Raw genomic sequence first — 19,917 nt, forward strand, 5'->3', positions numbered from 1 at the left:
TTTTTATTTGCTGTCTTTTTTGTTTTGAATAGTCTCCTTAATTTCTCATTAACCAGAGATTTCATAGAGGCCTAATGTGGCTAAGAGCCCTTAGTAAAATACACTGTTTTCCCTAAAGTGATGTCAGCAATGTTCTAACTTTATCTTTTTGAAATCTTTGAATTTTCCCACCGTTCTTTGACAGAATATCATTCTAGATTGTCTAATATTTCCATGACATAATATCATTCTAGGTTGTCTACCATTTCCATGACATAATATCATTCTAGATTGTCTAACATTTCCATGACAGAATACCAGATCATATATCAAGGTTCGCATAGATCATGAAAGCTTGTAAAAGTCTGAAATTTTGGGTGGCCATTCATGTTCATGAAAGTTCGTGAAAAATGACCTTTTGTAGTAAATTTTACTAAGACGCTCAGTATATGAACATATTGAGATGTAGGGTGGTAATTTCATTATGGTCCATATTGAGATGTAGGGTGGTAATTTCATTATCGGACCATAATGAGATGTAGGGTTGTAGTTTCATTGTGGCTCGTATTGAGATGAAGGGTGGTAATTTCATTATGGACCATGTTGAGATGTAGGGTGGTAATTTAATTATGGGACCATAATGAGATGTAGGGTGGTAATTTCATTATGGACCATATTGAGACGTATGGTGGTAATTTCATTTTGTCCATATTGACATGTAGGGTGGTAATTTCATTATGGGACCATATTGAGATGTGTAGTAATTTTATTATGGTCAATATCAATATGTAGGGTGGTAATTTCATTATGGCTCATATTGAGATGTAGGGTGGTAATTTCATTATGAACCATGTTGATATGTAGAGTGTTAATTTCATTATGAACCATGTTAATATGTAGGGTGGTAATTTCATTATGAACCATGTTGATATGTAGGGTGGTAATTTCATTACGGATCATACTGAGATGTAGGAGCACTCTAATAGTCATCTTCACTACCTAACATTTGCAGTTCATGTAAACAGCATAGCTCAGGAACACTTTGACATACCATAGTTATTCTGATAGAAGCCTCCCCCTTCTAATACCTCTCCTCTTTTTTTTCCACAGAAGAAAAGAAATTCCTACCTTATCAAGGTTTATAGATCTGTATATGTCCATTATGGTATGTCCAGATAATTAAAACAGTACATGAGTAATCCAGTGACTTAGAAAAATCAAAACAATTTACGAATGTTTTCAGTCAGAGTATATGGTATTCATCCCCCTCTTTATTTTTGTTGAAAATTGCACCTCCCCCAGTATGTCTGTTAGAAAAACTGTGGTAGTTTACTGCCATATGGCTGTTGAACTCTTTATTATGAATGTGTTCATTTCAAAGGTATTTTTATTTCCATTGCCAATTTTTACAGAGTTATAGCCCTTTTTCTATAAATGTTGGATCTTCACAATAGTGTTAGCCTGTAACTAATTTAGTTGATAAACTGCTCAACATACTGAGTAGTCTGATGCAATTTGATTTGATTCTGGTTTGCCAGACACCAACATGCATTTTGTATATACTTTTTGTTTGATTTTTATGGTATAGTAACACCAGTAGATATTTTGGTGCTCAGGCAGCTGGACTAAAGCGCCTTCCCCAAGGACACAACTTATTCTTTATCTCCTTTCATTTAACTATTTGTTGTGCTTTCTTGATAAGAAAATGAGGTTTCTTTTTTATTCACCTTTCTGTTTTACTAGCTTGATGAGAAAACAAGGTTTCTTTTTAATTCACCTATCTGTTGTCTTGCTTGATGAGAAAACAATGTTTCTTTTTAATTTGCCTATCTGTTATGCTAGCTTGATGAGAAAAGGTTTCTTCATTTTTTTATTGAAAGCTTATGTCTTAACATGTAGTTATGAATGAGTCTTGCTAATGTGGTCATGATAATGCAAACCTGGACAAAGTAAAAACTTATTTATAAGGGTATTTAATAATAATAATAATAATAATAATATGTGCATGGTAGTGGAAAACACAAAACTCTAATATGTGTTAAACAACAAAAAAATCCTAATTTTAATATGGACACCATAGGGCAGAACTTACTGTATTGAGATGTTTGTCCACCCATCTTTTTCCAATTTAGTTTATGCACAATAATTCCACTACCTACAGTTACTAGACTTTGTGGATGGCTTCTGCTGTTGCTAAGTAAGAACTAGATATGAAATGATACACCCCTGGTGCATATCAATATGGTTCAACAGCTGACAATATGATACATTGTCAATACACATACAATTTCATGATGTTTAACCTTTGGTGGGCTGGTGCTGTTTGTTTTGTGTTGACCTACTGGTTGTATTTCTAGTAAGCAGATTACAGACAGACATAGACTTACCATCTGTTCATATGCCATTTCATCCTTGACAAGGTATAAAAGGTACTTCTAAGCAGACTTCCTGTTAGGTGTCAGTAACTTTTATTCAGCCTTTTAGGCATTTCAGGCATATCTTGGTCAACACACCAATTGTTTTGCTCTTCATATTTTGAAAACATCTTATTACCAATTTCACGTCTTCCGATAAATTTGAAGTCAGTACAGTGCTATCTCCAGGTCAGAAGATACAGTACAATTTCCTCTTGCAAAGAAATCTTATCTAGAAGTCAGAACATGGGATCAAAGAAGGCTAACAAACGAATCCTTCACATTGTACTTCTGCAGATACAAAAAATGCAGCATCCACATACACTAGTTTCTGCCAGTGAAACGGGAAATTTTTGAGAACACCATTCCCCTTTTGCAAATTTATAAAGTAACTATACAACTTGTGCACTTTGGAATCTGGCCCTTTACCAGTTCTGGGGGATTTTTCAATCACATTGGTGTCTTTAGTCCCTGATTACATATATGAGCATAAAAGAAGACATTTCAGACTTGTTTGATTTAAGTACTTTACAGATTATTTGATAGCCACTTTTGTGTGAAGTTTCTCAGTTGTTTGAATAGATCTAGATTGGATGTCAATACTTCTAGTGTGTCATGCAGTACATATGCCACAGTTCTGATTGACGATTATTGTTTTACTCTAGAATTGAACAAACAATATCACCAAACAGAAGTAAATGTCTCATATTTCTCTGTGTGATGCATCGAAAGTGTAGCCTTTAAATTCACTGCAAGTACCATACAACAAGGAGTGAAACAACACTTTGCACAGTGTAATCATCCAGGAAACAGTTGTTGAATGTCTTGACAGTCTAGAAAAGAAAGCTTGGATCCATTTTGCTCTTGACTGAGGCTGCGAAACAAACCTAGCTTCATGTGCAAGTTTCCTGGCCATTTCTTACGAAAGTGCTCTCTCGTCAGCAAAATAAAACAACGGAAAATGGTGATTATAAGCTTGAGACTACCAACTGATAATAAATTCAACAAACAAAAGCAGAGAAACGGTTCCCCGATGACTGTCTAGGCCAGCCATCAAACTGGTCTTGGTGGGTCAAGTCAAAGTAAAGAAAATGATTTGAATTTTTTTTGTAAATACCAAAATTGGTCAGTTAGGTGACAAATTAAATAAAATGGGACAACAGTCTTTTTACATTTGGTTTTCAAAAGTATCCGAGCCCTAAGATCAGGAAAGCCTGGTGGACCGGGTGGAATAATAGCCGAAATGATAAAAAATACTCCGAATATGTCCTTTTTTAGTCAGATTTAGTTAACGCTATTTTTGACACCGAGTGCTCTTTAGATGACCCTAGTAATTATAGGGTCATCTCTCGTTGATATCTTGAATAAAAATTTTAACAGTATTTTAAAAAAATGCCTCATCCAGTGGTGCGAAGCCAATAACAACATTGAAGAAGCTCAGGCAGGATTCTGCAAAGGCTACTTAGCAATCGATAATAATTACTTTGCCTCAAGCAATGGTTCACACTACTCGAGTAAACAATAGGTCATTTTTACTGAATTTTTTTGTAGACTATCCAAGGCCTTTGACTCTAATGGTCATTTAAAATTACTGACTTGCTTAGTCAACAGTTGTATTGGTGGAAATCTGTTAAAAGTTCTACATTCGATGTAAAAAAATTCAAGTTCATATATGCATATGAAAAGGCAATAAATAGAATTCTTCACTGGTAATATTAGTACTAGAAAATTAAGCCCTCTTCTATTTATAAATGATATAGTATCACACCTCTGATACAATTGTCATAATGGCATCTTTATGACAAGAAATATCTGAGATTGCACCCTTCTATGCTGATATGTTGCATACTGTGCTGATACAGTCGGTTCTTTACAAAAGCAAATTAATATTGTAGCGACATTTTGTCGAAACAGTGGGACCGGTGTTAATTTAGATACAACTATAATTATTGTATTCAGAAACGGTGTAGTTTTGAGGGGTAACGAGAAGTGATATAATAAGGGTAAACAAATTCAATCTGTATCTGGGTATAACTACATGGGATTATATTTCACTCCTGCACTTACATGGGCAAAAGCAAAGCATAAGCTGCTCTGTACCATGCACTGGCTATCCATTCGATCCAGAATCAAACACAAAGTTTGTTCTCTGTGCTACATTTCACTGTCAGGCTCTAGTCCAACATACCTATCTGACCTCACCCATGTGTACACACCAGCAAGATATTTACGCTCCTCTTCTGACAATCGTATATTCATTATTCCCACTATGAAAACAAAGTCATATGGACAGCGTTCTTTTGCATACAAGGCCCAGCAACGTGGAATGAATTGCCCACTGAACTTAGACACAAAGACACAGTGATCACATTCAAGAGGGCTCTCAAAACTCACTTATTTCGTCAGCAAGAACAAACTTAAAGACCTAATAATGTTTCCTACCTGAAATATTCTCAGCATATTTTTTATTTTTTTATAATGTTTTTCTAATTTCATGTTTGCTTTTGTAATAATATTATTATGTTTCTTATCTTATAGGTGTTGTCTAATGTTGTAAAGCGCTTAGAGCTTCTAAAGATTAGGTGCTATACAAAGTCGTCATTATTATTATTATTGCTATTATTATTATTATTATTAAGCAATGAAGTCTCAGCATACACTGAGTATTATTCAAAATAAGGCGGGCGAATTTTCCGTGCCAGAAGTTTTTCAAATATATAATACATGTACTATGATAATACCCGTATTTACCTATGCCGCTGAAATTTCCGGATATGACTGTTCACATACAATTGAAATGGTACCTGATAGGTTCTGCACAAGATTTCTGAACCTTTGGAGGCATACATACTACTTTCTACCGCGAGAAGAACGTGGAAGATTATCTTTCAATTATTATTGTAAATGTATTAAATATTGGGGATTAGGTCGATTAGACTTGGTGATAACTGATATCCAAGACGATTTTATAGTATGCTGTAAGAAATGGACGAGTCGAGTAAAGTTACATGGCTTTCGAAAGTTAAAGACATACTATTCAGATAGGGATTTGGCTATAGTTGGTTCACACAGGATGTAGGAGATGAAAAAGTATTTTTATTGAATTTCATACAACGTCTTAAATGAATTTAAATAAGGATTAGAATTCGGCCATAAATAAATCACACAGGGCATATCACTATAGTAAATGCAATGATACCTTTCCCATTCAGTTTTATGCAACCATTAAATTACCTACCAATCTACAAAGTGCATTAAGCAGATTCCGTTGTTCCGATCATAATTTACCTATAGAGGAAGGACGGCATGACATCACCCCTTCCCCCAAATCAACGTATACGTATGTTATGTGATAAAAACCAAACAGGATGAATATCGCTGTGTTTTACAATGCCCTGTTTATGTAGATCTTATAAACATATTAATTCCAGAAAGCTCTAGCAAAGTCCACCCATGTGAAGAAATCTTCTATTCGTTGACAAGTCAAAGAATCCTGTCATAATATCTCAACTCGCACAATGCATACTTTTAAGCATTCCACAGAAGAAATCAAATGTACACATAGCTAAATTATTATTTTGTTTATTTTTCTCTATTTTATGGAAGATCACAACTATGTAGTTATTTAATGATAGTTCTGTTTCATCTTCTACATATATTTCTGTTTTACCTTTCCTCTTTTCACCTCACTCTGTTAACTCTGTAATTTGGCGCTGTACATCATTCCAGTATTGACCTGTAGCTGTCATATTATGGGCCTATGGCCTACATTATCAATTAACTATTGTAATTGTCATTGTAAGACAAAAGAGTTTCAGTTGCCTGACATAGAATCGGGTCATCTTCACATTCAAAGGAGTCTGTTATACAAACTATCTACAAACACGAGTCTCGGATTCGGCCAATGTGGGTACGTGAGAAAGCTTGCCAGTAGCTTCTCGAGGGTCGGTGGTTCTTTCCGTGGATTTCCCGGGTTCTTCCTCCAACATTAACACTGGCCGCCATGTATAGCCTATCGTGTGCTGAAAAATGGCGTTAAACCCTACAACAACAACAACAACAAATCTACAAACACATTATAACCAATATACACATACTTGCTTCCACTAAATACAGGCGATTGATCATAGATTCTGCTAGATGACTCCGTTCAGTATTTTACAATATGTCCTGCTCAAACATCGTTAGTAAACAAAATCTCCTCATTCTTATTAACTAAAGAATAATAACGAAATATTTACATTAAATACATGTAATACCCATCCATGTACCGTTTGTCCCACTTAAATATATTCATGGAAAGAAACCGCTCGTAATTATGTAATAATAAAGAAGTACTGATGCAACTCTTTATTTGTTCACTTATTCATTTGTCAAAAAATCGGCAGAAAACAAAGTTTTCACATGCATTCGTTCAACACACTTGGAAGGGAGGGCGGTGTCTGTCAACTGCATTAATAATTGTCTTTCTGCGTTAATCGTTGTCTGTCCAGAATGGACCCCTTTCACTATACGCGTTTCGGACGAGTTACCGTTCCTAATAAAAATAAAAACAAGGCTATTACTGCTGGATGAATGTTCTTTATGCAGATTTGGAAGTGGAGATCGGCGTAGAAAAGTCTGAATAACATCATGACATAATTTTCATGTACTTATTGATAAACAAAAATGAGCACTGGGGCTAATGCTACAATTGCTACTACTTATACTAATCCAGATTATTTTTTAAATAAATAAAACACACATAGACAACACATTTCTCTCAGAAATTATTAAGATACAAAAATTTTGCTTTTGAATGTATTTTATTTTATTTTACACTAGACCAGTTCTTTTTCGTTGTAATAATATTTGTCAAATCATATTCATAAGTATACACGGTTCAGTTATCAAAACATGCTAAGAAGTAGTTTAAATAAAAACTGCAACTACGGTAAAACGATCACCATCATTGCAGATTCAGATGGCAGCAGCCGTACCTACCATTTTTGTCGAATTTTAATTTAAAATATTTGTTCTTAGTCTCATTAGAATAATGCTAATGAACAGATTTTAGTCTGTAGTGAAATCTACTGGTCTCTGACTAACGGACAATTTTTTGTTTCAAACCCTGAAAATGTCTTCATAAACCCATTTTCAGAATCCTGGATCTAAGTCAGACAATCATATAAACAATTTTAATTTAAAATAACATTATTATGTAGTTTGGTATTTTAATTAAAATAACATTATCCTATGGTTTTGGTATTTTAATTAAAATAACATTTGTCTGTAGTTTTTGGTATTTTAATTAAAATAACATTATTCTACGGCTTTGGTATTTTAAGTTAAAATAAATCGTTCGATAATTGTGGTATTTTAATAAAACTAACATTATTCTTTGGTTTTCTTATTTTAATTAAGAAAAATCCAAACATTTATCTACAGTTTTATTTTAATTTTAAGTAAAATTATTCTATAGTTTGGGTACTTTATTTTAAATAACATTATTCTATAGTTTGGGTACTTTATTTTAAATAACATTATTTTATAGTTTGGGTACTTTATTTAAAATAACATTATTTTGTAGTTTAGATATCTTAATTTAAAATAACATGATTTAATAGTTTTGGCAGTTTAATTTAAAGCATCATTATTTTATAGTTTTGATATTGTAATTTAAAATAGCATTATTTTATAGTCTTGGTATATTATTTTTCATGAATGCAATCATTTTTCACTTTTCGAAAAAGGTCTTTACCTTGAAGTTTAATCGGATATGCCTTTCAGCGAAAAAATCCAAATGCAATTTCATTTTGCAAACTTTGTTCCTTTCACCACTGTGTTCGTTTTCTCTCTTAAATAGTCACCAATAGTCATAAATATGATGGAAATTCATTTCTGATATTTTTTTTAACAAAAAAATCTCCAGTTCATTGAGTGTTTGTTGAAAACCATAACAGACTGTGTAATGTTGGTTATCAACATCACACTTTGCACCTATTATTTTAAATACGAGTTGTCCTTTTTAATTGCAAATCAGGGCGCAAGTGCACAATACTAACATTACTGTTAGTCGGCTGACACTGTAGTTGTTTTAAGATTTCTTTTAATTGTTAGACGGTTAAACACTGTAATTTCTCTTGGCTATAATATACATACTTTACACGTTCTGACATTTCTAATTGTTTGTAAGGGGGCGTTCATCAGTTATTATATTCTTTTAAGAGAGTGACATATGTAAGGTGAAGTTGTTAACAGTTAAAAGATGCACACTGGAGAGAATGTTGGCATACCTCTATGCTACTTTAATGTAATGTGGCTGAAATTTCTTTGGATAAAGTACTTGTGGAAATTGTGCATGATCTAAACACACTGAAAACTAACATAACTGATCCCTTGTGCTTCAAAAATCAGCCTAAATTAGTCTAAACATTATCGTTAACAGCTACTTAAATAGGGAAACTGAATTTTGACAGACTACAATACCACCTTCTGAAAGTCCAATGAATGAATTACCAAATATATAAAATGTAAAAGAAGGTTATCAGCTCTTTTTTTCAATTTGCCTCTGAAGTTCAGGAAGTGAAAATGACCAAGTGGAGCTAGCAGTATTTTGAAAGGTGCACATCTGGAGAAAGGCCAAGCTTTATACTCTGTAACCCATACAACACCCAACAATCATACACCAAGATAAAGCGAATAAAACGTTTTTTGAACAATGCCTAAGACATACAAAGTCTTTTTGAAATAGCCAGTATAACCAGTGAGGAAACCCGGGGAAATTCTTTAAAATTCTAACCCAGTGCAAAATACGAAACTAGAGCGCCACCTAAATCACCGAACAGTTAGCGCCTCGTTTTGGAATTGCGAGATAACACAAGAGCGTTATTTTCATGTATTGTGAAATTGGCCCAACTACATGAAAGTATTATACTCGTCCTCACAGAGAACTCATTTCCTCTTCGGGTCTTAATCTCATTTATCGTCAGATCTAGGTTTTTTGAAGCCTTGGAAAATGACGCAGTGCAAAAAGTATTTAAAAAAAAACAAAACATACACGCACATTTTATAATTAGGATCTAGCCACCTTCTGCGTATTTGAAAATATAGTTCTTGTTTTTACCTTACGAAAAGAAACGATTACCTTTATTGATTTTATTTAATTTGTTGGGTTAAATTATTTCATTTCATGCTATGTTATTTCATTTAATGATACATCATTTGGAATCAGAATTCATTATTCCGTTTTATTCTTTAAATCACGTTATTTAATACCATGTCATTGAAATATGAATTAATCATTCCGTTTTGTTTTTGAAATCATATCATATGATACCACGTCATTTTGAATCTGAATGTATCAGTTCATTTGCTGGGTTAAATCGTTTCATTTCATACTACATCACTTGCTTAATGTAATTTTCGCAGTGACGGCTGCCCATTAATAAACTCAGTCATAACAGCATCATGTCACTTGACATCAATTTAACGCTTCAGTAACTTCAGAATTTTCGGCTAATTATTTGTCACAGTCTCTGTATCTTGGACACTGTAACATCTGGAATAATTGTTCGGGCTGTACATTGATGGAACTTGGTATGTTGATGCATCTTAAAGTGTTGCATATCGCAGTAATTCCTTCCTCCACACAGTTACTCAATTGATAAATTAAACTCATAATCAGAGCGTAACAGGTCAAATCCTCTCCAAACTAGCTCTTGTCGGCTATCGTGACATATCAAACTAGCTCTTGTCGGCTATCGGGGCATACCAAACTAGCTTTGGTCGGTTGTTACGGTATATCAGAATAGCTTGAGGCTGTCACGACATAACAAAATAGCTTTGTTCGGCTGTCATGGCATATCAAACCAGCTTTAGCTGGCTGTCATGACATATCTAAGTAGCTTTATTGGCTGTCATAGCATATTTGTTTGCAAGTCTCTGAACCCCCACTGTGTCGGCATCAATTCTCTACACCTGTCCTCATATGGTCAGTTATTCCATATGCACTCCTGCTGGTCACCGAATTAACGTTTACGCGTAAACACCATGTTTTCTACACAATTTATTGAGACTTTTACGATTCCTTGGCGTCAATGTCAAAATAATTCATGTAAATTTCTCGGTTGTATTTCGATTTCAAAATACACATGCAATGAGGTCAAATACTCATAAATTTGACTGATAAATCTCTTAAATGTCAATTTAAAATATGCTTATCTTTCGCTAATGGACAGATCACGGAATCCTTTCTCCTCCCTCCCATGCTGATCCAGGGGATTACCATTGTAACTTCTGACGCAGCATGCAAAACAAAGCAGTAAGGGGCACCGTCACTAATCTTGTACAGACATTCTTCCATTTCTACTTTTGCACAATCGTCTTTAATCCGTTTGCCTATCTCTGGCAATTTACGCAAGAGGAATAATACGGAGGAATATTCGACGAGATGACCGTCGTTGACATGGTAAGGAGAAGAACGCACACTATTGAGTAGATAATGCCCACAACTTTACCGAAAGCGGTCGTTGGAAGGAGCCGTTTTGTCGCTTTTTCGCTTTGTCAGCTCATTTTTGCGTTTTGTCGTTTTGTCGATCTGACTCTTGGCATATATCGGCATTCATTATTTTGAGGTCACAGGACCCCAAACAACCCCTAAAATGGAGAGGGGGGGGGGGCTCACCCTTAGACTTGTTCTAGTTATTTGTGAACACAATACTTAAAGGTGCAAAAAGCGTGGAAGCCAAATTTCTCACCTCCAGGCACCTCACTAACCCTAACTTCTCATCTCTGAACTTGTAAGATTGATAAATATTCTATTTTTTTGTACGAAATCAGCTTTTAAAGGCGTGTCAACTATCAAAATAGTTACAACCTATCGATCTTGCTGTGCGACTTTTGATCCTTTTTTTCGGAGCAATTTTAAAGAGGATATAACTAATAAAACAAACCATGTATCACATAGTGGGTAAATGTATGGTCTACTTAGGTGTGGGAAATACATGGTAGTGTTATAGGAATTCCAGGAATTATAACATCTAAAAACCTACTCAGCTTTAACATTACTGAAAGTAATTTCAGGTAAGATATAATTTGAAAACATACATCTATTAATGAAAAAACAAAAGTCTTATCACATCCATACCCTTTATTAATGATGTTTTGCCTCCATTTTTGTGTGAGAGTGCTTGGTAACTGTTAACTACAGAGAATTAGCCTGACATCGCTTTCAGCATTTCTTATCCAAGTTTTTCTGTAAACGGTATCTATTTGTGACTCAATAGCGAAAACGTAATAACCTCTGCATATGTGTGTGTGGGGTGGGAGTGGGGTGTGTGTGTGTGTGTGAGAGAGAGAGAGAGATATATAGAGTAACTTATTATGATTACAATAACAAAATGGAAATGAATAATGTCTAACACCTTAATATGAATAATGTCTAACACCTTAATATCAAGACTTGTGACCAAAGACTATTTTTTTATCATCCTCGCAATAGGCTGACCACTAGATAGGTAAGACCATCTCAAGGCCACCTTACAATCAAACACTTAAGGTTATCATATAATCTAGGGGCAATAAACATGATGTGCATCTACAGAAAAGGAAAAACATATGCACACGTACATATTGCAAGCAATTTTTTAGATGCACAAGTTACATACACAGAAATACAAGAATGCAGCGTTTGAGCGATATAGGCTTTTGTGATACTAAATTAATTTGTTTTTGTTTTCCATAAAGTCAGAACCCCCTAAAGGTAACCGATTGTAAGAAGAAAATTGTTTTTAGAAAAATTACATATTCATGATTGAGGTCCATTTTAAAACGTTGGTCCTAGTTCATTCAGCAGTGTATTTTTCAAAGTTCTGTGCATTTACAAGCATAAATGGAAGCATTTTGTATATGAATATGCAAGTGTAGATATAATATTTAACCAAAATAAGTAAGAACTACACAAGATGTCCAATGCTTCACTCCCTAAAAATATTTCCTTTTAAGACAAATATACAATATTTGAGCAACCAGATACAAAATCTTAAAACGACGGCACCAAAACTCAAGCGATATCGGAATCACAAAAGAGATTCCAATACTCTAGTTCTCACTCATACAGAAAGTACATTTGTCTTTGTCCAACATGTTAATTCGTTTCAAATAGTTATTAGTTACAATTATTCGATGCATTAATAACTTGGTATCCACCATTACCCCCTTCTTATAATTTTATTTAACATTTTGCACCAAAGTCTCCTGCTTATCAGTATGAAGCATTTTATTCTTTTTACAAATAAAATATATCTAAACAAATCTGAATTAATCTTGTTTCTGCAACTTCATTACTGCGCACTACATCCTCCCGCTTGTCAAAATTATTGTGCACTAAACTGTTTTTGATCATTCCATGATTTTGGATCTTTAGTTATCAAGCAGATGCATGTCAGGAAATCACTGCATCCAGTTTTTCGTTTTATCATTTCAAAAGTATTAAATTACCGTCATCATCTACCAAATCATCTGCTAAATAATTAAGAATTTCAATGCTATTGGATTTTGCAGTTCTTCTCTTCTATAAGATACTGCCAACATTTTCACCTTACTACATTTGTCTGATTTCCTTCTTCCTAAATTTCAAATATCCTTTTTATTTACATGTAGCTACGGTTGTTATGATGACTAAATTCTGTCACTCTTCATCTTCATCTTCCAAACATCTTTAATTCATCTGATATTAAAGTATTTAATGAATGAATAAATGAGAATTATTTTGAGTCCTCCATCATTCTCACGGGCTACTAGGATATCACGTTGAAGTCTATCCACTTTACCAACCCATAAATATTGATACAAGGTATGATTTATTTCTGTTTCAACTTTTGCTAATGCATTTCGAAGTGCTGTAAACGGTATATATATATATATATATATATATATATATATATATATATATATATATATATATATGTGTGTGTGTGTGTGTGTGTGTGTGTGTGTGTGTGCAGAATAAGAGTTTTTACAACAATTAATTTACTAACTACTGAACAATGTGCTTGACACTAGCTTGCCAGTATTTTTTGCATTCGTTAATTCCTTCTTATAATTATATTTCACAATTTTGTTGTAAATCTAGAGAAAAATCGAAAACAAGAAGAGTAAAGTTAGACGCAAACTAATTTAGGTCCATATCCAGACATATTACTTAACTGGAAACGACTTGTTTCCAATAAAAATAGTTTTGTTTTTGTCATATAACATTTTAGTCCAGATAATATAAAAGAACCTTGCAAGATATTCATAGTTGTTTTAAGGGAATGATAAGATCCATTAAGAAGACTGAAAACGTCATCTGCATACCGACCTAACGCATGCTCACTGACATCAAAATTCAGTCCCAGTACATCCAAATTTTGATGTAAAATTATCGCTAAGGTCTGAAAACTGATGTTAAAAAAGCGCAGGGGGATCTCCTTGACGTCATATTCATTATTTATAACACAACTTTAGAGTTATTACGAAACAGTTTAAACCACCAGGACTCACCAAATTTTAAAGACTATAAAGTTTTTTCCACCAAGCTCCAGTAAACTGAGTCAACGGCTTTTTTTCAAAATCTATCATAAGTAATAAACAATATCGATTTTCATTTAAAAATCTATCAGCAGTTATAAACGATATCGATTTGCATTTCATAGTATATCAGCAGTAATAAAAACCGTATCGATTTGCACATCAAGTTCTATCATCGGTAATACACTATATCGAATTCCATTTCAAAGTCTATTAGCAGTAATAAACGATATCGATTTGCACATCAAGGTCTTTCAGCGGTAATACACGATATCGAATTGCATTTCAAAGTCTATTAGCAGTAATAAACGATATTGAATTGCATTTCAAAATCTATCAGCAGTAATTATTCATATCGATTTGCATTCTCCAGGTGATCCATACTATCGTACAATAGCCTCGTATTTTCTCTGGTGAAATCTACCATTCATAAATCCTTGTTGAGTATCCATGATTACGGACGGAACAAAGTTTTTAATCGTGGCTTCAATAGCACCCAGAGTTGTGTTATAGTCAATATTTAAATGAAATTTTTCATGTATATTTTGTCTTTTCCTTCCCTTGAAAAACACGTACTGACTCCTTGATTTTGAGAAGCCAAACGTTTTTGTTATAGTATATCCATAATTTATTGATCTGCATACCCTCCCCCCCCCCCACCGATCCTTCGAAAAATGTATAGAACTTTGCAGTGGCTTGCCATTTTCCATTCGTCTTACAGACTTACCCTATTCCTTCACTGTAAAATGAATCGTCGTTTAATTATCTTTCCTCCTGACTTTGTTTAGTGTTATGATTAAAAAGTCTATTTTGAGTTTCTTGGTTATCTTCTACATCAAGATGAGCAATTCTATTTATGGACAATTCCATATAAAAACATTGTTTTAGCTTCTTAATTATATATTTGGTCTGATATATTTGTCGCATCGTTTAATATAATTACTTTCTAGCCTTGGATCTTAGTATAGCATCTATGCATTTTGTTTTCTAGAATCTAGATTCCCGTGTATCGTTTGTTTTCCTAATAAAGCAGCCTATGTTTTCAGATTTTATTTTCTTTTGCAAAATTGTAAAGAACTTTTTTTTGATCGTTACTGGAAAGAGAAACATGCAGAGTCCTCTATACTCCTCCCTACTGTTATGCATATTTTATTTAATTTAATTGTCTGTTTGTAAATTTTAAATTTTTGTTATTTTGAATTTCATTACATGTCAATGTAATATAATTTTGTTTACTATGAATTTGACATTTTCCAGAAAATTCAGTTTGACTTGACTCTTTTCATAAATGCCTAATAATAGAAACACTTTTTCTATTTCTGACCAAGTTCCGGTCCTTGATTGAGAGTCAAGTAAACAACTTTTTTAAAAAAAATTATTCTCGAGTAAAATGATTGGTTCTTATCAAGGTCATACTAGGAGTACGTCACTTTTTTATATGCAAACAACCTCTATTTTGCAGTTCAGGGTTTTCCGAAATTGCGCAGTAGTCAGGTTTTACACCGATGTCTATAGAGATATTTCTCAGTTGGGCTATTTTTCCTTTACACTGGAAAGTGTATGTTGTGTCAGGTTGGACTGCTATTTAACTTTTATTCAGATTATTTGGATTCTAAAGGATATTTCATTTCCTGGAAATATTTGAGTGCTCATACAGAATTCTTGGACAAGACATTTATGTAAATTTTATTCGGAATTCAAAACACCGAAATACTATTTTATGTGGTTCACAAAGGACTGTACATATCAGCTCTATACTGACTTCAGTATACGTCATCGCCTTCCATTTTTGATTTTTCGTCGGGACTCGAACTTGGATTCATTAGAACATTTCATTACTAGAACTTCTAAAATTTAATTCGTGGATTATTCTTTGATTATTTTTGGGTTTGATTCTTAAAACCGTAAGTTCTTAATTTTTCATTTTTACATTGTTTTTTCCAGGGAAATAAATTATTTGATGAATTTTTCAAAGATTGTTGTTTTCACTCTTTCTTTTGTTACTGTTTATTAGAGCCTAAACACATAATCGAAGTCTGTATTGGTAAGATCGGGAACGCCAAGTATGTCACCAAATTAGACCTTCTGAAAGGATTTTGGCGTATTCCACTAACGGAAAGAGCAAAGGAAATTTCGGCATTCGTGACTCGAGATGGACTTTTTCAATATAAAGTAATGCCGTTTGGGATGAAAGGGTCGCCAAGTTTTTTTCTTCAACGTCTCATAAATATGATTACCTCTGGTCTAGACAATTGTGATGCTTACATCTTTCATCATCTACAACGACACCACTTGGAAAGAACATTTAGCAACAATTCGGAAATTCTTTGATAGACTCACATATGTAAGTTTGACAATTAATTTATCTAGAAGCGAGTTCTGCCGTGCTATTCTAGGACATATCGTGGGACATTGACAAGTTAAACCAATAGATGCTAAGGTCAAGGCTATCTCTGAATTCCCTGTGCCTGTAAATAAAAAGCAACTGACGCGATGTTTAGGTATGGCTGGATACTATCGGAAATTGTGTTCCAATTTTTCTATAATTGCTGAACCGCTGACAAATTTATTGAGTAAGGAAAACAAGTTCCTTTGGATTGAAAAATGTTAGAAGGCATTCGACAATTTAAAAGCCATATTTAAAAGCACGCCAGTTCTTACAGCTCCAAATTTCAGCCAATCATTTAAATCGTCTGTTGATGCAAGTGATGTTGGGGTTGGAGCAGTTTTGATTCAAGAAGACGAAAGTGGTAATGATCATCCAGCGTGCTATTTTTTTAAAGAAATTAAACAAGCATCAAAGAAATTATTCAACAATGAGAAGGAATTTTTGCCTTGGATATTGGGATTACGACATTTTGAAGTTTACATTAGTTCAGCCAATTTTTCGATTATTGTGTTTAGTGACCGCAACCCTCTTACTTTCATCGGCAAGATCAAAAATAAAAATCAAAGACCACTAAGGTGGAGTCTGTTGATAAAGGAATATGATATTGACATCAGGCACATCAAGGGAAAAGATAATTTAATAGCAGATGCACTTTCCCGTGTATAACAATGTATTATTTCTTGTACACTGTGTGTAATTTATAAGAGTTCTTTTTAACATCATGTATAATTAATCTATGGTAAAAAGAAAGCTTTATCAGATAAATCTTTCTTTTCCTTATGCTGTTTTCACTCTTACTTTTGTTACTATTTATTAGAGCCTAAACATGTAACATAAGACTACATAATATTCATCTACTCTCATATGTGTCCGCGTGGGTTAGAGTCTCTGGCTCAGCCAATGTAGGTATGTCAGAAAGCTTGGCAATAGATTCCCGTATGTCAGTTGTTCTTCCCGGGGGTTTTCCAAGTTCTTGTTCCACCAAATATATTGGCCGCCATGTACTACCTATCACGTGCTGAAAATGGCAACAACGTGTTCATCTACTTTTAAATCAAAACAATCTATTCTATATTCCTCAAAAGATGGGCATTAAATTTCCAGTATCCTTTTCTGCTTGGAGACTTTGAAAATGCCGCGCTCAAAATAATTGCTAAAATCATTCTTTTACTTTAATAAATTACACGAATCTGCTGTATTCATACGAATAGCATCATGTTGTGTGCTTTCTATTTGAGTTTTCGTACGAGGACAGATCTTTTAGAATTTGAGAATTTTAACTATTTAAAAGCTCTGTTTAGTCGTATTGAGCGTCCTTTACACTATGTAAATTGACTTTAAGATTCATTTACATTATTCTTTATTCTGTGTAAATTGACTTCAAAATCCGTTTACGTATTCTTTATATTGTGTAAATTGATCTTTAGAGTAGTTTGACAACGTAATTGAAGAGTTTTTATATTTTTGTACGAAAACTTGAATTTGGTTATAATGGAAATGTCAAACTGCAAAACTTAAATTTGGTTATAATGGAAATGTAAAACTGCAAAACTTTAATGCATACGTTTTTCAGCCAGTTGCGATAACGATCGGATTGCTGCAGTAAAAAAAAATGAGAAAGCTTGGAGAGGATATCAAAGTTTGGACATGTGCAAAGATTATATCACATATGTTGAATTTTCCATTAAAAAAACAAATCCCTCAACGGTTTTAGAGTTTTGTAAAATGTAAAATGCAGAAAGGCTCAGTCTCGTCTACAATTACAGATGGCGCTTCTACTGTCACATGCTATTTAGACACTGCAAACATATTCAATAGTTTCTTTAGAATTGTTTTAAACTCCAATCCTGTAGATTTTTGGTCTGATATTCACCTTTCATTTACATTCTAATTAACATAGACATTAAATGTAGCGATGTACACGAACTTTTTTAAGCGAGCTTAATCTGAAAAAAAAACCCAGACTGGTTTCGATAATAAATTTTGTATTCTATAAAAGCATGTACTGAGGAATTATTTGTACCTGTATGCAAACTTTTTAACATGTCTAGTACTTTCCATGATGTAGTCCAAATTCTGATACAGATACCCTGGATACCGTTGCAGCAAATATAACTACTGTTCTAACGATACCGTTGAAACGTCATTTGGATACCGTTGTAATGGTTCCGTCTGTTTGACCCTTTGCATACACCGTTATAACCGCCATTATATATTATTCTTGCGTCAGCGATTGGAGAGAGAGAGAGAGAGAGAGAGAGAGAGAGAGAGTAGTTTTTTTGGATTATCAAAGGTAATGTGTGCTGGCAATTACTAAAGCCAGTATCGTTTTGCTACAAAAGAGATTTGTGCGTGTCGGCAATTACTGAAGCCAGTGTCGTCGTGCTACAAAAGAGATTCGTGTGTGCTGCCAGTTACTAAAGTCAGTGTCGTCGTGCTACAAAAGAGATTCGTGTGTGCTGGCAATTACTAAAGCCAGTATCGTTTTGCTACAAAAGAGAATCGTGTGTGCTGGGAATTGCTAAAGCCAGTATCGTTGTGTTACAAAAGAGATTCGTGTGTGCTGGCAATTACTGAAGCGTGTCGTTGTGCTACAAAAGAGATTCGTGTGTGCTGCCAATTACTAAAACCAGTATCGTTGTGCTACAAAAGAGATTCGTGTGTGCTGGCAATTGCTAAAGTCAGTATCGTTGTGCTACAAAAGAGATTCTGGTATGTTTGCAATTACTAAAGCCAGTGTCGTTGTGCTACAAAAGAGATTCGTGTGTGCTGCCAATTACTAAAGCCAGTATCGTTGTGCTACAAAAGAGATTCTTGTGTGCTGGCAATTGCTAAAGTCAGTATCGTTGTGCTACAAAAGAGATTCGTGTGTGTTGCCAATTACTAAAACCAGTATCGTTGTGCTACAAAAGAGATTCGTGTGTGCTGGCAATTGCTAAAGTCAGTATCGTTGTGCTACAAAAGAGATTCGTGTGTGCTGGCAATTACTAAAGCCAGTATCGTTGTGCTACAAAAGAGATTCTTGTGTGCTGGCAATTGCTAAAGTCAGTATCGTTGTGCTACAAAAGAGATTCGTGTGTGCTGGCAATTACTGAAGCCAGTATCGTTGTGCTACAAAAGAGATTCGTGTGTGTTGCCAATTACTAAAGCCAGTATCGTTGTGCTACAAAAGAGATTCGTGTGTGCTGGCAATTACTAAAGCCAGTATCGTTGTGCTACAAAAGAGATTCGTGTGTGCTGGCAATTACTGAAGCCAGTATCGTTGTGCTACAAAAGAGATTCGTGTGTGTTGCCAATTACTAAAGCCAGTATCGTTGTGCTACAAAAGAGATTCGTGTGTGCTGGCAATTACTGAAGCCAGTATCGTTGTGCTACAAAAGAGATTCGTGTGTGTTGCCAATTACTAAAGCCAGTATCGTTGTGCTACAAAAGAGATTCGTGTGTGTTGCCAATTACTAAAGCCAGTATCGTTGTGCTACAAAAGAGATTCGTGTGTGCTGCCAATTACTAAAGCCAGTATCGTTGTGCTACAAAAGAGATTCGTGTGTGTTGCCAATTACTAAAGCCAGTATCGTTGTGCTACAA

Source organism: Sinohyriopsis cumingii, chromosome 17, assembly GCF_028554795.1.
Source record: "Sinohyriopsis cumingii isolate HCF-2022 chromosome 17, ASM2855479v2, whole genome shotgun sequence".
Lineage (NCBI taxonomy): Eukaryota > Metazoa > Mollusca > Bivalvia > Unionida > Unionidae > Sinohyriopsis > Sinohyriopsis cumingii.